General features: G+C 43.6%; 1 protein-coding gene across 13 annotated transcripts in view; it reads right to left on the bottom strand.

Annotated features, from left to right (window-relative positions):
- NFASC (neurofascin) overlaps positions 1–19,852 on the bottom strand; it is a 181,264-nt gene extending 161,412 nt beyond the window's left edge. For 11 of the 13 annotated variants that reach the window (XM_077295071.1, XM_077295074.1, XM_077295077.1 and 8 more), the window contains exon 1: positions 19,538–19,831. The gene's annotated coding sequence lies outside the window, so the exon portion shown is untranslated. Of the gene's footprint in view, positions 1–19,537 lie in introns of all 13 variants that reach the window. The other 2 variants (XM_077295075.1, XM_077295082.1) reach the window with 1 other exon arrangement.
- Positions 19,853–24,616: the final 4,764 nt, after the last annotated feature.

Raw genomic sequence — 24,616 nt, 5'->3', positions numbered from 1 at the left:
TCATCAGGAGGAAACAATCAACTTTTTAAACATATCATCGGCAGAAAAAATGGGCAATATTGCCACATTTTCCTTGTGTATCATGATTTGTGTTTGGTTGGAACCAACATAACTCAAGTGTTAATTGGACCAGATTTGTCCTGAAGCCCTTGCTTTGTAGTATTAATAAGACATCGTATGTCTTTGTCCTTCGCATCTTTATGTGGTGATGGCACAATGTAGGCTTCTTAAGCAGGATCTTTCCTATCAGATGGTGGCTGGTTATCATTTCAGAAACATGTTTAGTTAAATAGATTCTTGTTTAACAGGAAATGATTAAAAATTAAAAGTAGCTCCAATGCCTTCAAGGACAGCAGATTAGCCCTGCTTTGATGTCTGGAAGAAAAATTGGTGCCGTTTCAGCAGCAAAAAGCCTCTTTTGTGCTTTGTCACAGACAATGTAAAATCTTGGCCTGCAATTCCACCTTTAGTATTTACCGTCACTGGAAGGGCACTTATTTTTGGCACCAAAACATGAGCAAGCTTAAATATTTAGTCTGCAAAGAACGGATTATTTATGCAGGCAATGATGGTTTTGGGGGAAGATATTATAGCTGCGAACGGAAGAACCAACTTCATGTAAATGCCTATGGATATAAAATGGGGCGTCATAAAAGCTCTCATAATGTAATGTGTAGGTGTCCCCGTACATTTGACTATTGCAACTTCTATTTCTTTGCTCTGATAAGCTGGCCATTATCTGCAGCACTACTGGGGTCACAAGACTTATTATTCCAATAGGGAAGGTACCAGAGATGGGTCATTACACAACCATTATCATGCAAACACTGAAACAGGGTTAGTGGCACAAGGAATCCAGATTTTAAGATTTTTCTTTGTCTGGTGTGCCTCAATTGTGGCAATCGGGGAACACCTCTGTAATCCTCTCTGATTCTGCCAATGAACCCAGAAAACAATATAACAAGAATCATAAAGAAATTCACATGTGAATTACGTGACCCAAATTAAAGTGATTTCTTAAAAAAAATATGTAAAAATATACATTATTGCTCACTACACGTTGAATTTTATGTTCAACTATGCATAATAGTCAGGCTGTTGCCCGTGGCTCACTGACACCATGAAGCCCACCTGGAGTGACCACCACTTAGCTGTACTGGCATGCATGGCACACTGATACACTTAAACCCAGTAGGCAATGGGCTCTCTTTCCTACCACTGCCCATTTTATAGGCTGGTGGTTGCCTGAGGCCTTGAGCCTACAGAACAGCAGGTGCATGCACAGGCGTCAGCACACTTGGACGCTGACTGTGCTGGTAGAATTTTATAAACATAAGGGTGAATGACCTCGGGGAGATCAAAACATCCAACACTGCGGAGACACCATCACGTGTTTCTCAACGCAGTTTCTCAATGCAGTTGAGAAACACGTGATGGTGTCTCCGCAGTGTTGGATGTTTTGATCTCCCCGAGGTCATTCACCCTTATGTTTATAGTCTTTTCACTAGGCACTGCTCCTAGTAGCCAGTTTCCTACTCCACAATGATGAGGGGGCAAATACCCCGAAACAGCTCTCTGTGGATGGATACCATGTTTTGGCATAGGTGGTTTTCCTTTTTGGATGCTGCCCTTCCCGTGGTTGTTCCTTCCCGGTGAAAGATCTGGTTATTCATTGCTTGCGTTGAGAAACACGTGGTGGTGTCTCTGCGGGTTTTCTACATGCATGTGCTGGTAGAATGGCCAGTATCAGGGGTTAGGAGAATATATTGTAACATATTTCTTTAAATTTTCAAGTACACTATTATTTTTTAAGATTTATGGCACAATGGTTATACGGAGTTAGGAGCACATTATTACTTTCTCTGTGGCAGTGAGGGTGCATTTTTACTTATATGGGGTACTTGGGACATTATTATGTGGGGGATACTCATGGGGCATTACTACTCTTTAGGAGCAATATTAATGTGTGCGGACTTAAGTGGCATTATTACAGAAGGCATACAGCAAGACATTTGAACCTTTAAAGGGGGCCACAGGATGTTGTTAATTTTTTGATGGCAAAAAGACAGCAATAAGAACTTTCTAGGGCGCACCTATGTGCAACTACTGTCTAGGGTGCACATGGGACCAAAATACTAATGTCCCCTGCATTATTTTCTAGGCGTCCAATATTACTGTGTGGGGCACAAACAAGCACTATTATCATGCATCATAATAGGTACAGTGAGATAATAGGTGAAAATCCCTTTAGCCACATTTATTAACAATTAAAAGAGTTGAAATTGACTCCAAAGTCTCTAGAAAATAAGCATAGACTGCGTCAATTTGTAAGAGAAACCAGATTTATTATTGGCATGTAGCAGCTTTAGCACAAGATATCGGTCTAGATTTACCTCCAATGGGCGGTATACAATGAGTTATATTTGCGCCAAGGATGCGCTGAATCTATCAATCATCCAATTATGGATTTGGCTCTTCTTCTGACTGCCTTATCTAGGAAAATCAGACAACAGTAGTACATTTACCCCAATGTGTATACTTACCGTGATCCCTCATCTACCCAGTACTGCTGAATGGAGTGGATGAGCGCCATAATGGCGGTTATACTGATATCTAATATTAGGTGTATGCAGAGTGCTGTCACTTGGATAGTTTTGAATGGTGTAACATTATTCTAGCATTGTGCCTCTACACTGTTACATATTGCGGCTGCCGTTCTTCTTTGTGCTATTGAGGGCTATGAAACCCCTTTAACATAAGAGTACAATTGTGTCTTAAATATCTGTAGATCCTATTTTTAATTAGAAGAAAAGACTTACAGAACATCCATCTATTCTGAGATGATATACTGTAACTCTCCATGAAGTTGTGTAAGAGATATTAATGAAGCGTTAAAGGTCTATTCACTGAATACCGCACACGTGCCTCTCCGGAATGGCCTCAAGATAAGACACTACTTAAGGCTATTTACTCTCAATGTGGAAAATTTACAAAGCTATTATTTCACCAATGTTAATTATTCTTCAAAAGATGAAGGAGTTGTTTATCAGGCATCGCAGATGTGCCCAATGTCGAGAAAAACTGACGTGAAATATATCATACAAATTATGTGTCGCTTTGTATCAATCAACGTATCACTTGTGTATCCAATCTATTCTCTGGCTATCTAGACTTGTGTTATACATAATGGCAGAAACTGTATGCCTGGACCAGACATCTGTAGTCACTAGAAAGATGGCCACTGGACACAATTCATGATATAACGCCATTTATTCTTGCATCCAGTCACTCACTATACCAGTCCAGGACTTCTGCTAGCCGCTATACTAACAGTAAGATATCTGTTGTAAGGCTTATTGTAGGCTGCAGCTGGTAAACTTTTCTTACAGACAACAGCAGGAATATTATCTGTGATTGACCATTTAGATTAGCATTCATAAAAGCATTTGTTCCCGATTATCAACCCATGTAAACATGCCAGCAATCACCCGATAAAAAAACAAAATGCTTGTTTTTTAGGTGAATGGATTGTTTATGGTGGCATAAAAATCATCATTATCGGCAGCATATCACCCAGTGTACTTGTATAAAGTCGATCGACCCGCAATAACAGGCCAAAACCAGCATGTCTACGTGCAACTTCGAGGCTCCTTCCCCTTCAATGTTCTACCCCGGCTGCAAGTAAAACATAACAAACCATACTATACTCACTTTCCCAGGTCCATTGGTAAGTCTCCGGTTCTGCGCTCAGTGTCTGGCATTGGCTGTGGTTCAGACGGCACACCAACAGACAGCCAGTGTGCGCAGCAGCTCTGAAAGGGGTTTTCCTGCTACACACGCAGAGATGCTGAGCTCAATGATTGGCTGACGTCAGTGCCACAAACAATGGCAGACACCGGGAGCAGCGCCACAGACTCACCGGTGGACCTAGGACAGGTGAGTAGAGTGCTCTGTTATGTGTTAATCTGCAGCTGGGGCAGAACATTGTCCGAATGGACACTGTGTGTCAGGAAAGCTCCCAGTGCAAACTTATCCATAGGCCCCATGTATCCAAAAGACTGTGCCTCTCAGGCTGAATATATTAATAATAATAATAATTTTATTTATATAGCGCCAACATATTCTGCAGCGCTTTACAAATTATAGAGGGGATTTGTACAGACAATAGACATTACAGCATAACAGAAATCACAGTTCAAAATAGATACCAGTAGGAATGAGGGCCCTGCTCGCAAGCTTACAAACTATGAGGAAAAGGGGAGACACGAGAGGTGGATGGTAACAATTGCTTTCGTTGTTCGGACCAGCCATAGTGTAAGGCTCGGGTGTTCATGTAAAGCTGCATGAACCAGTTAACTGCCTAAGTATGTAGCAGTACAGACACAGAGGGCTATTAACTGCATAAAGTGTATGAGAACATGATGCGAGGAACCTGATTATGGTTTTTGCTTTTTGTTTTTTTGAATGGGCCACACAGGGATAGTTAGGTTAATGCGTTGAGGCAGTAGGCCAATCTGAACAAATTAGTTTTTAGGGCACGCTTAAAACTGTGGGGATTGGGGATTAATCGTATTAACCTAGGTAGTGCATTCCAAAGAATCGGCGCAGCACATGTAAAGTCTTGGAGACGGGAGTGGGAGGTTCTGATTATTGAGGATGCTAACCTGAGGTCATTAGCGGAGCGGAGGGCACGGGTAGGGTGGTAGACTGAGACCAGAGAGGAGATGTAGGGTGGTGCTGAGCCATGGAGTGCTTTGTGGATGAGGGTAGTAGTTTTGTACTGGATTCTGGTATGGATGGGTAGCCAGTGTAATGACTGGCACAAGGTAGAGGCATCGGTATAACGGTTGGTGAGGAATATGATCCTGGCTGCAGCATTCAGGACAGATTGGAGCGAGGAGAGTTTGGTAAGAGGGAGGCCGATTAGTAGAGAGTTACAATAGTCCAGACGAGAATGAATAAGTGAAACAGTAAGAGTTTTTGCAGAGTCGAAAGTAAGAAAACGACGAATTCTAGAAATGTTTTTGAGATGCAGATAAGAAGAGCGAGCCAGTGATCGTATGTGGGGGGTGAAGGAAAGCTCAGAATCAAGTATGACCTCAAGGCAGCGGGCATGTTGCTTTGGAGTAAGGGTGGAACCGCACACAGAGATGGCAATGTCAGGCAAAGGTAGGTTAATAGAGGGAGAAAACACGAGGAGTTCAGTTTTTGACAGGAGGGAGGACATGATGTTAGAGACAGCGGTAAGACAATCACTGGTGTTTTCTAGAAAGGCAGGCGTGATATCAGGAGAAGAAGTATATAATTGGGTGTCATCAGCATAGAGATGGTACTGGAACCGAAATCTACTGATTGTTTGTCCAATAAGGGCAGTATACAAAGAGAAGAGGAGGGGGCCTAGGACTGATCCTTGAGGAACCCCAATAGTAAGGGGAAGGTGAGAGGAGGAACCAGCAAAAGATACAGTGAAAGAGCGGTCAGAGAGATAGGAGGAGAACCAGGAGGAGAACGGTGTCCTTGAGGCCAATGGAGCGGAGCATAGTGAGGAGGAGCTGATGATCCACAGTGTCGAATGCTGCGGAGAGATCCAAGAGAATTAGCATGGAGCAGTGACCATTAGATTTAGCTGTTAGTAGGTCATTAGAGACTTTAGTGAGGGCAGTTTCAGTAGAGTGTAAGGAGCGGAAACCCGATTGAAGAGGGTCGAGAAGAGAGTTATCTGAGAGATAGCGGGTATATATCTTTTCTTTCTGTTGTATGGAACAGCATAGTCAGCTCCAAAATGTAAGATGTTTATCATGTGGTATTCGAATCCTATGGATGATGTATACCCTACATACAGTATCTTATATAGTGACACATATTGGAGGTATACATTGGGGAGTCTACCCTTTATGGTCCACTACCCTTCTATCTTTAATCACACAAACGTATAAGAAAGGAAGAGCGGCTTATTAAGCCACTGAAATTATTTTACTTGATGCACATATTTATTCACTTTCAGCACAAATTTTGGGAAAATAGCCCATTCTGAATTGTTCTAACCACTACCACTAAATCCATATTCCTAGTATGTGTTGTTTTCCCCTCCTTGGCATAAGGTTATTTTCAATTCTAAAAAAAAATACAAAAAATGCCTCCTGATTCCTAAGAAATACACCCATAATACTGTGTACTGTGCCGATCTTTCACACATTTACAATCCGTTGCCAGAGGCACAATAATAGAACATGATGCATGTCACAGGCAGTAGGGTGGTCTACATTTCTAAGAGAAAACCGAGAGTGGGTAATACTGAAGTGCAAATCTTCAGGTTATTTTTTTCCTTTTACAGGTTCCACTCCTGGTTTTAGCTTATAAACGCTGATATAAAATAATACCATGGAAAATTGTATTTTGTGAGTTTGCACTTAACAGAATAAGGTCATGTTCACATGTTGCAGATTTGGTCGTAGTGCCGCACTGACCCCCACTCACACAATCTACATGTATTACTTGTATTATTTCATTGCGGATTTGGCTGCGGATTTCTTTAACAAATAATTAGGGTGAAATCTGCACAAAAATGAGCTGCAAATTTTAAACTTGCACCACGTTTTCATTTTCGTGCACATTCTTTTCTACAATGTGGGAATGAGATCTTTAATAAAACCGCATTTATTTGTCTAAGAGCTAGGGTCTTATCCGGTATGAAAATAGGATTTTATAAAGGTTGTGGTACGGTTATTTTCTAAGCGAAGATACCCAACTGCTGCAGATCCACAAGTCATCAGACTAATTAGGAGTATTAGGCCGGCGTCACACTGGCGAGTTTTACGGACGTAAGAGCGCAGAAACTACGTCCGTAAAACTCGCATAACATACGGCACAATTATTCTCAATGGGGCTGCTCCTATTAGCCGTATATTACGGTTCAGTATTATACGGCTTTCTACGGCCGTACAAAATCGCAGCATGCTGCGTTTGTCAGCGTACTGCGCAAAAAAATCGCCAATGAAAGTCTATGGGGGCGTGAAAAATACGGATTCCACACTGACCAGCAGTGTGACTTGCGAGAAATACGCAGCGGTGTTAGTGAAAAGTCGGTAATTCAATTGCCGGCTTTTAATTTCTCCTGCACAAACCCGACAGGATATGAGACATGGTTTACATACAGTAAACCATCTCATATCCCCTTTTTTTTTGCATATTCCACATTACTAATGTTAGTAGTGTGTATGTGCAAAATTTCAGCGCTGTAGCTGCTGAAATAAAGGGTTAAATGGCGGAAAAAATTGGCGTGGGCTCCCGCGCAATTTTCTCCGCCAGAATGGTAAAGCCAGTGACTGAGGGCAGATATTAATAGCCAGGAGAGGGTCCATGGTTATTGGCCCCCCCGTGGCTACAAACATCTGCCCCCAGCCACCCCAGAAAAGGCACATCTGGAAGATGCGCCAATTCTGGCACTTGGCCACTCTCTTCCCACTCCCTGTAGCGGTGGGATATGGGGTAATGAAGGGTTAATGCCACCTTGCTATTGGAAGGTGACATTAAGCCAGATTAATAATGGAGAGGCGTCAATTATGACACCTATCCATTATTAATCCAATTGTAGGAAAGGGTTAAAAAACACACACACACATGATTTAAAAGTATTTTAATGAAAAAAACACAGCGGTTGTTGTAATAATTTATTGTACTCTCAGTCCATCAGGAACACCCTCGCTTGGAAAAATAATAAACGCACAAGATACATACCTTCTGCTGTCAGATCAGGTCCCACGAAGTAATCCATCTGAAGGGGTTAACTAATATTACAGGCAGAGCTGCGATAATCCACTCGCTCGTGCCTGTAATCCCCGGGTGCTGAAAGGAAAGCAGTGATCTATACTTACATTCAGTCGCGGTGATGCGCCCCTGCTGGATGTTCTCATGAACTGCAGCCTGGGAACTTTTTCCCACGCTCCAGGTCATATGAGGACATCCACCAGGGGGCGCATCACCGCGACTGAAGGTAACTATAGGTCAATGACCTACATTTCCTTCAGTCGCGGTGATGCGCCCCCTGGTGGATGTCCTCATATGACCTGTAGCGTGGGAAAAAGTTCCCAGGCTGCAGTTCATGAGAACATCCAGCAGGGGCGCATCACCGCAACTGAATGTAAGTATAGATCACTGCTTTCCTTTCAGCACCCGGGGATTACAGGTACGAGCGAGCGGTTTATCGCAGCTCTGCCTGTAATATTAGTTAACCCCTTCAGATGGATTACTTCGTGGGACCTGATCTGACAGCAGAAGGTATGTATCTTGTGCGTTTATTATTTTTCCAAGCGAGGGTGTTCCTGATGGACTGAGAGTACAATAAATTATTACAACAACCGCTGTGTTTTTTTCATTAAAATACTTTTAAATCATGTGTGTGTGTGTGTTTTAACCCTTTCCTACAATTGGATTAATAATGGATAGGTGTCATAATTGACGCCTCTCCTTTATTAATCTGGCTTAATGTCACCTTCCAATAGCAAGGTGGCATTAACCCTTCATTACCCCATATCCCACCGCTACAGGGAGTGGGAAGAGAGTGGCCAAGTGCCAGAATAGGCGCATCTTCCAGATGTGCCTTTTCTGGGGTGGCTGGGGGCAGATGTTTTTAGCCACGGGGGGGCCAATAACCAAGGACCCTCTCCTGGCTATTAATATCTGCCCTCAGTCACTGGCTTTACCATTCTGGCGGAGAAAATTGCGCGGGAGCCCACGCCAATTTTTTCCGCCATTTAACCCTTTATTTCAGCAGCTACAGCGCTGAAATTTTGCACATACACACTACTAACATTAGTAGTGTGGAATATGCAAAAAAAATGGGGATATGAGATGGTTTACTGTATGTAAACCATGTCTCATATCCTGTCGGGTTTGTGCAGGAGAAATGAGAAGCCGGCAATTGAATTACCGGCTTTTAACACATATCGCGCTGAATGAAATCTAAATACAGAATATATATATATGTGTCTCAATGACATATATATATATATATACTGTATATATGTTTTCCCGAACATTTGAGCACATAAATCCATTAGATGTCGGTTTTGCAAGCCTGCGCGAAAATCTCGCAGTACGGATGCCATACGGATTACATACGGAGGATGCCATGCGCAAAATACGCTGACACACCCTGACTACGGATCACTATTTTGGGAACATTTCACCGTATTTCGGCCGTATTACGGCCGTAAAATACGGACCGTATTGTCTTACGCCGAGTGTGACGCCGGCCTTATGAAGAATAATGTGGATTTCCGTGCTACTGATGACGAGTCCATGTTACACAGAACTGTATTAAATATGGTTTTATTATCACTGCGTTTCGAATCTGAATCACTTCTTCAGCTTTGATCCTGAAGTGTTTCCACGTCGAAACGTATCGATAATAAACAACATTTCATACAGTTCTGTGTATCTTGGACCCTTCATTATTTCATCAGTAGCATGGAAATCCATGTTATGCTCCATAATGCTAAAACGCCATATACTTGTACTGCACTGTAATTCGCTGCGGACTTATATATGAGTATAGGCAATATGGCCTGCTTTAGAGATGTTGCTTGGTATTAATCAATGAGTGGAGGAATTCTTCGTGCAGTGTCAGAAAGTGCTGGGTACCAGGCTGGTGCTTGCTCCTTCTGCAGCTCCTCTCTCACCCCCGCCTCCCGTCACTGCCTCATTCATTATAATCCAGCATCTGCCAGACACAGAAAACACTACCCCCTTCTACCACTGCATATGGATGGGACATCTGTGAAGTGGTAATGCACACATATATTGATGGGGTTAATTAACCCTCTCACAAGGTCGCCTGGAGGATTACTGTTATGATATCATATGCTGCTGAAAATAATTTTCCTGTGTAAAGTGGAAATACACTGTTACCAAACAGTGGAAGATCTCACAAATCAATCAGTGACCTTGTCACCAAGAACAATTTAGGAAACAAAATACTGATTGGCCCATATATACAATAAGGACACTTTTCTATAAGTCACTGTTGACATGTCATTGAGCTGTCATGTGATGGGATGAAGTGCATACAGTTTTTTGGGACATTTTGAGTTACCTTACATATGGAAACACAAGCTGGGTGACCACCCTACTCATTTTCCCGTGTGACATTTCCCCATGTTTGCGTGGACTTCCTCTGGGTTCTCCAGTTTCTACCCACACTACAAAGGCAAACTGATACGGACTGTGAGCCCCAATGGGGAACAGTGTGGTAATGTCTGAAAAGCGCTGAGAAAATTAATGGTGCTATATAAGAGCGTAAAATAAATTGCGTAAGAATAATAGGGTCATGGATCATGGTTAGCGAGACGCTCTCGAGTATCCTTTTAGATAATGATACCCTGTTTGAGAAGATTTGGCTTCCGTGGATCCAATATTCGGAGGATACGAGCTTTCTGTAGCAAACTGATGGGGCAGACAGGGGTCTTCCCTTTTAGAGTTGGGGATAGGGGGTAAATGCTTTCTAAATTTCCCTTCTTGCTACCAACTCCTTTCATCTGGTCTCCTTTTCATTTTTTCACTTTATTCTCTATCCCGTTCTTTTCATTTTATTGTTACCTGGTAACGTCCTATTAGTGGATTCATGAAACCTGAGCAGGAGATACTCATATTACGTAAGCGATTTTTGGGTCGTGGAGTTGTTGGTCTCACCCTATCATATCTTATAGAAAAATCCTCATCTTCTGATTGACAAAGTCACATTTCAGAGCCATGGACTTATTTTCTTTCTGCTGTTATATTAGGATTATGTTGATCTGATATAGTTTTTCTTTTGTGTATGCACTCACTGATGCTATCTAATTTGCTATTCTTAATTATGCCTTGAGGTCATATGTCCTCGTTTCATTTGCTTTTCTTCTTTTCATTGTGTAATGGTTCAATAAACACTTTTGAAATATAAAATGTCACCAGTCTTTCTCTCAAGTCCCTGACGCTTAGAACAGTGCTGACCCTCCAGTGACTCTTACGTAGTCCCCTTATCCACATATGTCACAGCTGATGTGACCAGCAGCAGGTTTGTGCTTCAGATGAGCAGCTGCTGACCAGTGGCCGGAAGCTCCTTTGTCTGGTCCAAATGATGGGACTGGACAATGAGGCTCCAGCTGTCCCTTGATGGACATCTGCCTTCTCACTAGATAAAGTTAGTTCATAGTTTCTGCCTTTTGACCATTTAGCAATATTTATAATAATCAAAAGTAGCACAAGTCCATCCAGACTGCATCCCAAAACACAAGTACTGCAAACAAGTCAACTGCAGACCTATCGACCTGAAATATTTGCCAGTTTCCATAGATTTGACTCTTTCCAAATCACCAATTTTGGTTTGACACAAAAATCTGAACAAGAAAATTCTACCAATTGCCGTGTCTATAATCCAACGCATTTAAATCACTAAGTGATAACCCGTGTGATACCTGTGTATGGTCATAAAGCTGTGGCTCCATAAGAGAGGAATATTTTGTATTGTAGATGAATATTTAGAGCATAAGGGTAATCGAACTAGAAGGCCAAACTATACGATTCATTTTATCACGGTCTACTGTATTGTATTGAAGTATAAATGGTGCTGCAAGAATTTGGAATAATCAGCTTGTATGTTTCTGTTAGATATTCTGTTTAGTTCGTCCAATACAAAGAAACGTGAAGTTTAAAAATGTCATCATGAAAAGTGTCCCAGACTGGGTGGCTATGTTTTCCTACACAAACAAATCTAAAGTTGCTTAATATTTAAGGGTGTTGTTTTCTTTGGGCAATTGCTTTTTTGCTAGAAAGGTCCCCTGACTATATAATGACCATCGTTTCTTTGATCCCCAGCTGCAATATGTAGGGGGGTTTGGCAGGAATTCTTTGAGAAATAACACATTGCACTCAAATCTAATAGATGGGGATCCTGAACTCAAATAACCTAGAATTTCCTAAGAATGTTGAAAATAGGATGTTCTAAAAATATCATCTCTGCTAATGTTAGGGATGATTTTAAGGTTTTCCTTCCCCCATTCTAAAAGCGTTGTTTAGAACCATATAGTATTCTGCAACTAGATGATGAGCAATACAGTATCTGTAATGTCCTCTGAACCCCCGCTGCTCTAGTTAGGACCGGCTAACCATCTAATGTATATAGGGGCCTCCTGAATGCTCCCACAGATTGTGCTGCAGGACAGAAGGATTGATCGACTGTCCTTTGGTTTGGTAAGGAGATAACCCTCTCTCTTATAGAAAGTACAGGAGCGCTTGGCCACAGAGTAACTCTTGTGATATTTTCAAGGATTATAATATAGACTCTGCTAAGGAATCAGGAAACTCCTAAGGAAGAGTTAGTTGACATGATATGGATGGTGGGTCAGACCATGCAAGCAATGATGGAGAGACAGAAGGTGGATAAGATTTTGGGGTCGGAGACATGAAGACATATTAGGCCTCTTTCACACTTCCGTTTTTTACAATCAGTCACAATCCGTCAAAATGTTGAAAAGACTGATCCTGTGCAGATTGTAATTAATGGGTACACTGGGTTCCTTTTTGTTTTACGGATCCGTCGAGGCTATGTGTACACGTTGTGTATGCGTCTTCGCCGCGCTTTTCCGCTGTGAAAACGCATACACAACACAACCCAGGTTAAAAATAATTTAAAAAATTAAAAATCGTGATATTATTACCTTCCGGCATCCCCCGCAGCTTTCCCGATGCTCGCGATGCTGCTGGCAGCTCCCGTTCCCAGTAATGCCTTGCAAGACAATGATCTGTGATGACGATGCTGCCGGCAGCATCGCGAGCATCGGGAAGGCTGCGGGGGACGCCGGAAGGTAAGAATATCATGATTTTTTAAATTATTTTTAACATTATATCTTTTTACTATTGATGCTGCAAAGGCAGCATTAATAGTAAAAAGAGAGAGAGCAAGAGAGAATTTCCCTGACTGGATATTCTTCCGCTCATGCTCAGTATCAAAAGACGGCATCCGTCGCTGGATTCCTGCTTTTGACAATCAGCAACGGATCCTGCGCCCATAGGCTTCCATTATAGCCAACTACGGCAGCACAGGAGAGAGAGAGAGAGACTTTTTCCCGGATTTGAAAATCCTTCCGGGCATGTTCAGAGGGGAAAAACATGATACGTCGCTGAATTCCTGTGTGACGGTCAGCGACGGATCCTGCGTCCATAGGCTTCCATTATAGCTGATGACGGGCAGCACATGATGCGTCGCTGACCGATTTTCCGACGTGCAGAAAAAAAGTTCCTATGAACGTTTTCTCCGCACGACGGACCGCTATTTTACGACGGATCCAGTGGACGACGGATGAAACGGATGGCCATCCGTCACAATCCGTCGCTAATACAAGTCTATGGGAAAATGCAGGATCCTGCATTCTCAAAAATTGACGGATTGTGATGGAAGCTGAAAAACGCAAGTGTGAAAGTAGCCTTTAAGGCCTCTTTCACACTTCCGTCTTTCTTTTTCCGTCACAATGCGTCGTTTTGTGAAAAAAAAGGGATCCAGCAAATGTTTCTGCTGGATCCGTTTTTTTCTCATAGACTTGTATTAGCGATGGATTGTGACGGATGGCCATCCGTTTCATCCGTCGTGCACTGGATCCGTCGTAAAATTGCTGTCCGTCAGGCGGAGACAACGCACAGAGGAACGTTTTTTCTGTAGAAGTGTTTAATTTTACTACTGCAATGATTTTTATCCTTCTACCTTCATCACCATAATGAGTGAATGCTATAGTGGAGGTACATGCCACCATATTGACAGGATTGTTTGGCAGAAGGGTGTCAATATGTGATGCTGTAGGAAAAACTGAGAGTGACAGAAGGGAAACAGCAGGGGGTATTTGGAAAGAACTGAAAAGGATATGGAAACTAATGGAAAGAAGACTCAATAGGCTCAGATCAAGGATAACGTGAGATAAAGAAAGCGACAGGACAGATGTAGAGGTGGAGCTGAATGTGCATAGGAACAAAAATACAGACACATGCTGGACACTTTCACAAGTCTGTTTTGTTTTGTTTTTTTGCCAGGAACCAGGTTGCCATGTGACCACTTTCTTAAGATTTCTATGGGAAGCTCCCTACTGAGATTCTTATCTTTAACATATACAGGGACCACAAAATGTGGAGGTGGTGAGAACAGCACCCAACTGGATTACAGCACCTCATAGCAACAAAACTTGAGATAAATGTTTTTAAGTTAAAGAGCACTGCTCTCAGGAGACAAGGGCCATGCTGCTCAAGAGAGGCACTTACAGACAAGGCTCTTTCATATGGAAATGCAATGCCATTCATTCAGGTTAATGGTATACATAGTGGTCAGTCTCATCAACTTTTCCTCTAATATATTTTCTTAAAGTTTTCCAGATCTGGGGAAGATTTTTCTTTACTTATATCCATGTATTTGAGCCTAAAATAATTTTTGCTATTCAGTTTCATTATACATTTTGCACCGTTTTGTGGTTACAAACGCTTTGTTTCCATGCACATTCAACTTTGATGTGGTCAGTCCTCATATAAATCAGTTGAGAAGAGTTCAAAAGAAGAGGGAAAAGAGTTAGAAACTCTCCCATTGGTCTGTTATACTGAGATCACAGACGGATTATCAGTTAACCCATTCTGCCGCCAGCAATAGACAGAGCAACAGAAAGGCCATGGAAGGCAAACAATGAAAAATTGTTGATGAACACCAATTTCAAAAATGAATTTTTAGCGAAGAACACATGCATTTAAGTTAGAAAACAGTGGTATCTTTATCCTAAATTATATATTCAATTTTTATATAGTTTTATCAAATGTCCATAGACAATAATGCGCATACCTCACAGAAATCATGTCAAACCAAATTCCCCATATAAGATAAATGAGGAAAAACGAGGCTTAAGCAAACTACACCATATACATAAAATATATAATTTTATTAACAATTAATTAAAAAAACAATATTTACAACAGGAAAAACCTCTTCATAAAATGGCTGGGAACAACATCTCGGCAGGTGAAATGCAAAAGTGACAATAAAATACAATATAGGAAGGCTATCGGTACCAATATGCACACAGACTGCACTAATATGGTATATATCTAAAGAATTAGGAGATACAGTAAATCTTAAATGAAGCTTATTAAGGAAGCAAAATTCCTATAATATCTGTAGCTGTACAAATCCATTAATCCACTCCTAATGCTAATATAGAGCTGAAATAAGGTGCATCGTGCTATAAAAATTGGACCATGCCCGACAGACTCATGCTTGCTGACTGCTGGAGGTACCAGTAGAGGGTCAACATGTGATCAGTTTATTTTTGAGGGGAAGGAATTGTCAAAGGGATATTTTTCTGAAGATGTCACATAGATACAACATGCCATTGTTTTCTGATGTCAGGGGGTTCAAACTCAAGGACCCCCACAGATACACAAAATTAAGTATATATATATTTCACATCCTGGTATATATGTCCCTTATTCTGGTCCCCATCCTGGTATATATACTGTATATTTTCCATCCTTGTGTATATGTCCCTCATCCTACCTCTTTAATGCATACAAAAAAAATAAAATAAGTGATTCTACTTACCTTTCCTCTGCTCCCCCGCCGAGTGGCATCCTCTTCTGAAGACGGCAGCTGACTTCAGCGAGCAATCGACAGGAGGGCATGGCATCACTGCCATGCGTCCCCAGTCATGAACACACCGACATCAGTTGCTGGCCTCTGATTGGTTGGCAGTGTGTATTGCAGAGCACAGACCCGGCAGGTCTCTGCGCTGCAATACACTTCAGCTAAATTTGCGTCCAGCCCCTCACCCGCATGGGCTCGGTCGCATTTGCGACCTGGATCGATACGCCCCTAACAGAGAATAATTCTATGTTTTCCCAGCAAGAGCACTGCTCCCAGCCATCAAGAAGAGCAGAGACATGCAGACGAACCCATTAACTTCAATAGAGTAGTGCTGCTACACTAAGTCTGTAGACCCTTTATTGTTAGGAACGATTGGGGGTCCCAGAGTTTGGACTGTCACCCATCATAAAGAGACGGCCTATCATAGCAGTATTCCATCACGTTATAAGAAGACTGCGCACAAACATCTCCATAGTAATTACTTTAGTGTTTAATCTGTATGTTCTCTCTAAGCAGGATCTGTGCACATTTGGTGCCAATTTATATACATACTGCATAAATAATAAAGTAAAGATTAGCTGAGATTAAAATATGGATAATCCAGTATTGGAATGAAACAAACACTAATGTCTATCCTACTTCTAAGTAATCTGCCTTTGGAGTTAACATATCATTACCCTACAGTTCCATAATGCATCCCAGTATTGGCCCGTCGATAAAAAAGATGACACCAATGTCCAAAAAATGACTCTAATTCAACTAATCTGCAAATTTAAATCCTTTTCATTCTCCTTAGCCACCGCCAGTAAACTGAATATTTTATGATAATCCATCTATACAGTATTTGACTGGCCGCAGTCCCGCTAGCCATATAATAGATTATCATTCCCTTATGTTAAATGGGTTACCGGGCAAAAATTATTTACAGATTTTATTTAAGAAAGCGATAGGTATCAGTGAGGTTAGTATTGAGTTTTACATTTTTTTTTAACCTATTCTGAACCTTTTGGAAAAAAAAAAAGCAAAACCATACATGCCAGATTATCCCTCTGATCACCATTGAAATGAAACACAGATGTGCACAAAACAGCCGTAGAGTCCAGTCACTGACCATTAGTCTGCCACCTGATATTCCAGAAATGGTGGTAAGCTGGCACTTCCCAGCAAAGGCTGATCTGCGGGTACTACTAGACTGTAAAGGCAAAACCTGCGACTTATCTGAATCTATGATGTACAGAGCGAATCTACCCAAGTCCTCAAGGGCATGACCATATTTTGGATTCGTATCACAACTTTCAAGACTATGATGCAAATGACAGAGGAACATTTTTATTTAAAGTTCTGGATTAGCTTGCCATTGGTATTCATGGATGAAAATGGATTCTATAGGCCTGAAATTTGCTTTTGGCGCATTTATGAAAAAACTGACTGAACTGGTTTTGCCAGTGAATATGACAAGTGATACAGGCAAATTTCATTTGCTCATCCCTAATCTTAATCCGTTTCAAACGGGTCATGCGTGCCAGGGCTGTGGAGTTGGAGTCGTGGAGTCGGAACCGGAGCCCATTTTGGTGGAGTCAGAGTCGGTGTGATAGAAATTGAAGAGTCGGATCATGGTCCTCTGTATCATGGTCCACTAGATGTGAAACATACGAATGATTTGCCCTGGCAGCACTGGTTTATATGCTTCTAGGGCAAAAATTGGTCCATGAGATCTCATCACACAGGACTATATGGGTAATATTGGTCCTTGCGGCATTTCACAGTGAAATACACACAGTCACGTTCGTGAGGTCCACATCAAGCAGGTAAGCAAAGGCAAATGCGTAGTTCACTAAGGCTACGTTCACATTTGCGTTGTGCGCCGCAGCGTCGGCGACGCAACGCACAACGCAAACAAAAACGCAGCAAAACGCAAGCAAAACGCTGCATTTTGCGACGCATGCGTCCTTTTTTTGGTTGATTTTGGACGCAGCAAAAATGCAACTTGCTGCGTCCTCTGCGCCCGGAAGCGTGCGCCGCAGTGACGCATGCGTCGCAAAACGCAAGTGCAACGCATGTCCATGCGCCCCCATGTTAAATATAGGGGCGCATGACGCATGCGGCGACGCTGCGGCGCCCGACGCTGCGGCGCAGACCGCAAATGTGAACGTAGCCTAAGTAATTCACAACATCCCGACATGAATAATATACAGTAAGTCAAATATTTTACGACACTTTAAAACTATCTAGTGAGGAGAAATCTGGCATGAACATCAGTTCTAGGGGCAAAGTGACCCATGTAGCCCAATAAATCTGTATGGGCACAGCTATTTAAAGGGGTAACTGGAGATCCCCAAGGAGGAAGTGACTTTGTAAAAGAGAATTTTACACCACCATCTCATAGAATAGTAGGTTATGTCATGTAACCAATGTCAATATACTTCTTAGAAAACAAACAGCTTTTATATCCACAATTAGGCCTAAAAATAATTTTAAAAAATACTTGATAAAAACATTGTGACTAAATGCAACATCTAAAAACACAGAAGAAAACTCTTCATTGTCAATGTAGACACATTATAAGGCCGGGATCACACATGCGAGAAACACGGCTGAGTGTCGCATGTTAATACCCGGCACTGCCGCCAGCACTCGGGAGCAGAGCGTGCGGCTCCATGTATTGCTATGTGGCCGCACGCTCCACTCCTGAGAGCCGGCGACAGTGCCGGGTATTACCATGTGACACTCGGCCGTGTTTCTCGCATGTGTGATCCCGGCCTAACTAAGATATCGCCAGGGGCGTAACTACAACAGGTGCAGGGGTTGCAATCGCATCAGGGCCCTGGAGCCTAGGGGGCCCTAAAAGTCCCTTTGGCCTATAAAAAAATTATTGCTATTAAAGATTTAAAATATTTGGGGGCCCCGCTGGTGCTTTCGCATCAGGGCCCATGAGTTTCAAGCTACACCACTGGATATTGCCAATATTCCTCACAGCTGTGAGCCTGAGAGGGTGAAACATTTACATAATATAACAAAGACCCCCAAAAAAATCCCATAAAATAATGTATAAAATATGGTCATATCACAATATAATGAGCACAGCATCACCAAGACAGAGGACGGAGCGTATGTCGGGGCATCACCCTTCCTCCTTATAGGTGTGAACGACGCAGGATCCCCACAACACTAATTACCGTAGGTTTCCAATATAATTACAAATCAGCATGCAGGGACCAACAATACATAAAATATTTTAAATCTATATAGTCACACCTTTACTCCATGCCTTTCCTGTGCCGAATACCCCGATGCTCCCCACTGGCCTGGTTTACCTTGGCTGCTGATGTGACATCCTATATACCCCAAGTGACATCTGCAGCCAATCACTCACTGACTGGCTGCAGCGGTCACAGGGGAGCGATGGGGAGTATATTGGGCTGTGACATCTTCAGTCGGTGTAACAGAAGTGGGGAGCGTCAGGAATGCAGTGCTAAAGACTGATTCTCCATCATATTGGACCCCTATAACCTGAGAGAATAGGAGGAGGGCCATGTTCCTCATCTCTCCTGCAACCCCCCACAATACACTGGAACAACCCATTCTCTCCATGATGGCCAGGGCACGGTGAAGTTGGGGTTCACCTCGAGTCTATCCTTACAGCTAACCTTGGTGATCCCAGATTAACTGACTAGATGCCAGAGGTGAGGAGCAGCACAGGCAGGGTCCCTGGACAATGGACCGTGGCTGTGATCTCCAGCAGAGCAGGACAGGACAGAGGAGGCAGAGTTTGCCGTGGAGAACACACAAAGCAGCACCGAGTGACAGAGGGAGGCACACAGAGGGACAATGAGGCAGGAGCCATGCTGGGAGGCTGCAGGACACAGGGAGGTCTGGAGCCGCAGTGCTGACCTGTCATCTCCGGTCCTGCCGTGCAGATGTCGGTGACTGCGCAGTTCTTCCCCTTCCCGGGTGCAGAGGCTGGGATGCTGCAGGAATGTGCCGGCTAGCACACGGGCGGCATGGAGCACAAGATGCCGGGCTGAAGCCTCCTGCACTAGGGTGATACTTGCCGTGGGTGTAGCAGCTTCTCTGCCAGGCTGGAGGCTGGCACTGGAGGTGACTAGGACGAGCCGCTGGGCGGTCAGTGCTGTGTGACAGGCTGTCAGGGAGCTGTCTCTCTCTCTCCGTGCACCGCATTAGGGCAGAAACCTACGTGCGCGTCCCCGGGAGCTGAGCGCGCACCCGCCTACTCAGAAGCGCGTTCCCGCCTCAGTCACTACAGCTGTGGGCGCGCAGTGTGTGGAGAGGATGGGAATGGTGACAGCAGAACAATACATGGAGGAACACAACACAGGGCCATGTGGTGAATGGAGCCACTATAGGAGAGTCGCACATTACCATCAGGTGGTCTTCAGCTGAAGCTTCTGGGGGATGTATGGTTCTCCAGCACTATTGCCCCATTCCAGATGGTCTCCGCACACATCCCATATTTATGATGGCCACGTTCACCACGGGTTTAGTACTTTTGGCTATGTGCTCACGTTGCGGATTGGTGTGCCGATTTTTCCGCACCGTTTTTGCAAAATCTGGAGGTAAACCGCACTGCGGATTTACCGTGGATTCCACCTGCGGTTTTACACCTGCGGATTCCTATTATGGAGCAGGTGTAAACCACTGCGGAATCCGCACAAAGAATTGACATGCTGCGGAATAAACACTGCTGCGCTCCGCATGTGCACTGCGGATTTTGTTTTCCATAGGTTTACATGGTACTGTACAACGCATGGAAAACTGGTGCGAATCCACAGCGTCAAATCCGCAACGTGTGCACATAGCCTATATGTCCTTGCACTTCTAAACGCCAAGCATCTTTTTTTTAGCATTTCTTGGTCGTTTCCTGAGCACTTTTCCCACACCACCTAATTTTTTTGTTTCCTTAGCATTTTTTGTGTCTTTTGTACTGGCGTTTTCCAGCAATAAAGAAACTGCTAATGGTTTTTGAAGAAAAAATGCTCAAAAAGATGTCCAGCCGTCTTCTAAGCCACTGACTTGTAAAGTATAGAGCGTCCTCAGAAGAAAACGTCTGAGGGACATTCCGGTCACTCTTGTAACCACCTGAGGTGATGAAAAACCTGAACCTATGAGCCGCCGTCGTTATTACATAGGAATCAGGACGGTCATTCTTTTGAGTGTTTTTTCAGCACTATTTCCAGCGGGTTTCAGAGCAGTCCCTTTAGAAATAGACCTTGTGTGAACATACCCTAAGGCTGCGCACCCACCATCAGGGGTAGTAGCGTTTTGGATGTAGTGTATTTTCGATGCGTCCAAAATGTTGCGTTGTACAGTACAAGCACAGTGGATGGGATTTATAGAATTACCGCTGCGTAAACTCACCTGCAGCATGTTAATTATCTGCAGCGGAGACGCTACTCTCTTCTACGTCCGATACACTACTATGGCCTATGGCCGGGGTCACACTACCGTAGAATACGGACGAGTGCTATGCGAGAAAACATCGCATAGCACTTGGACCAGTGTTAATCTATGGGGCAGCTCACATCACCGTTTTTTGCTCAGGCGTATTCAGTGTGCGAGTGAAATCGTAGCATGCCACGATTGTATGCGCATATCGCCCGAGTCTCGCCAATGCAATCTATGGGTGCGAGAAAAACTCAGACACCATATGAACCATCCGTGTGACTTGCGAGAAATGAGCACACATTTTCCTAATTTCAGCCTATCGAGCCTTTAAATTCAATGGTGAAAAGCAGTGAGAAATGTAAAGCCATACACGTATCATACAGATGTCATACGGATACATAGGTGCGAGGAAATCGCATCATCGCATTGCAATCGGATTACACACGGATGACCATACGGAGAACACTTGTGCGACTCTCAGCCGAGAGAAACGGACTGATTTTTCATACGGCAAGTGTGACCCCGGCCTATTCCTGATCGTGGGCACACAGCCTTAGTTAGCACACCAATGTTATTACGCCGATAGAAACCGATTAAGGTTATGTTCACACGTTGCGTTTTTGCTGCAGGTAAAACCTGCTCTCTAAGGGTATGTGTCCACGTTCAGGAAACGCTGCGTGTTTGACGCTGCGCAGAGCCGCAGCGTCAAACACGCAGCGTCCAGATGTTACAGCATAGTGGAGGGGATTTTATCAAATCCCGTCTCCACTATGCGTGGTAACACGCACCCGGCAGCCCTGCGACTCCGGACATGCGGCGCGTCTTTTAAGATCACAGCATGTCCGTTTACCTTGCGGCGACGCTGTGCCACCACAAGGTAAATCACAGGGCCCTATGTGTGGGGTGCGATGATTCCGGATGTGTACAAAGAACACATCCGGCATCATCGCGTCACAGAAGGGGGCGGGGCTTAGGGCGGAGCGGGTTTGCCGCTCCGTCCAAACCGCCGGCCATCCTGAACGTGGACACGTACCCTTAGCAGTAAAGAAGCTGCTTAAAAAAAGCAGGATTTGCTGCATTTTTCATATTGATACAGTTTAGTGGCCTTTGTTCCTGAGTATTCTGGACCAAAAACGCAGCAAAATCTGATACCTGCGCTTTTGGTGCTTTTTTTCACTTACTCATTGCTTTCTATGGGTGAAGAGCGCTGAAAAAAACACTGAAAGGAGTGACATGCTGCAGTTTACAAAAATGCAGCAGTTTTCCAATTTAGTCAGGAAAAAAAAAAACAATGTGTGCACATGAGATTTCTGAAATCTCAGCTTTTGCTGTATGCAAATTGCCTCTTCTGAGAAAAAGAGGACTTAACTCTTTAGCGCCACCTGTTGGAAGTAGCGATCCTACAAGTCACAATCAACCCTCTAACGAGTCGTGCAATATGACTTAGGATAAAAGCCAAATCAGTATCTCAATTCGCAGACACGGTGTTTCATTCTATGGGGGGCGTTATTACATTCTATAGGGGCTGTGCTGCATTACATTCTATGGGGGCTGGCTGCATTACATTCTATGGGGGCTGTGCTGCATTACATTCTATGGGGGCTGTCCTGCATTACATTCTATGGGGGCTGTGCTGCATTGCATTCTATGGGGGCTGTGCTGCATTACATTTTATGGGGCTGTGCTGCATTGCATTCTATGGGGGCTGCGCTGCATTACATTCCATGGGGGCTGGCTGCATTACATTCTATGGGGACTGTGCTGCATTAAATTCTATGGGGGCTGGCTGCATTACATTTTATGGGGGCTGGCTGCATTACATTCTATGGGGGCTGGCTGCATTGCATTCTATGGGGGGCTGTATTACATTCTATGGGGGAGGGCTGTATTACATTCTATGGATGGGGCTGTATTACATTCTATGGGGGCTACATTATATTCTATGGGGGCTGTATTATATTCTATGGGGAGGTGGGCTGTATTACATTCTATGGGGGGCTGTATTACATTCTATGGGGTGCTGTATTATATTCTATGGAGGGGCTACATTATATTCTTTGGGGGGCTGTATTATGCTCTATGAGGGGGCTACCATATATTATATATGCAGGGGCTGCATTATACTATATAATGGGGCTGCATTATATTCTCTTGGGGGTTACATTATACTCAGGGGGCTACAATATACTCTGCGGGGTGGCTGCATTATACTCTGGGTTGGCATCATTATACTATATGTGGGCTGCATTATACTGTATCGAGGACTATGGGGAATACATTATACTATACGAAGATATGAAGAACTATGGGGTGCTGTTATGACCTGGTGGTTAAGGAGCAACATGGGACGAGCTCTGAGGAGATGGTATCTTTACTGACCGCAGTTCCTGAACCTAACACAACACTAGAAGTAGCCGTGGAATGTTCCTGTCACTCCCTAGACATCTCGTCACAGCCGGAGAACTAACTACCCCTAAAGATGAAACAGGAAAGCTATCTTGCCTCCGAGAAAATTCCCAAAGGACAGACAGCCCCCCACAAATATGGACTGTGAGTGGAGAGGGAAATGACATACACAGAATGAAACCAGGATTTAGCAAAGGAGGCCACTTCTAACTAGATAGACAGAATAGGAAAGGATACTGTGCGGTCAGTATTAAAAGCTAAAAAAATCCATCACAGAGTTTACAAAAAATCCCCACACCTGACTAACGGTGTGGAGGGCAAATCTGCTTCCCCAGAGCTTCCAGCTTAACTGAATATAGAATACTGACAAGCTGGACTAGATAAACATAAAATAAGCTGAACGATTAAGTCCACAGCAAGTGGACAACAAATGAACATGCAAGGACTTATCTTTGCTGAACTGGACCGACTATCAAGAAAATCCAAGGAGAGATCTGAATCCAACCAAGAAACATTGACAGCTGGCACTGGCTGAAGATCAGAGCCAGGCTAAATAGCAGAGCAGGAGCGACGATCAGTGGAAGCAGCTGCTAAGCTAAATCCAAGGAGCAGCAGTTCCACTTAAAACCACCGGAGGGAGCCCAAGGGCAGAATTCACAAAAGTGCCATTTACAACCACCGGAGGGAGCCCAAGAACGGAATTCACAACAGTACCCCCCTTGAGGAGGGGTCACCGAACCCTCACCAGGGCCCCCAGGCCGATCAGGATGAGCCAAGTGAAAGGCACGAACCAAATCAGCGGCATGGACATCGGAGGCAACAACCCAAGAATTATCCTCCTGGCCATAACCCTTCCACTTGACAAGATACTGAAGCCTCCGCCTCGAAAAACGAGAATCCAAAATCTTCTCCACCACATACTCCAACTCCCCCTCAACCAACACCGGGGCAGGAGGATCAACAGAGGGAACAACGGGCACCACATATCTCCGCAACAAAGATCTATGGAAAACATTATGGATGGCAAAAGAGGCAGGAAGGGCCAAACGAAAACATACCAGATTGATAATCTCAGAAATCTTATAGGGACCAATAAAGCGAGGCTTGAACTTAGGGGAAGAAACCTTCATAGGAATATGACGAGAAGATAACCAAACTAAA

This window comes from Ranitomeya variabilis, chromosome 3 (assembly GCF_051348905.1).
Source record: "Ranitomeya variabilis isolate aRanVar5 chromosome 3, aRanVar5.hap1, whole genome shotgun sequence".
Taxonomy (NCBI): Eukaryota; Metazoa; Chordata; class Amphibia; order Anura; family Dendrobatidae; genus Ranitomeya; species Ranitomeya variabilis.
This window is presented reverse-complemented; position numbering and strand designations above follow the sequence as displayed.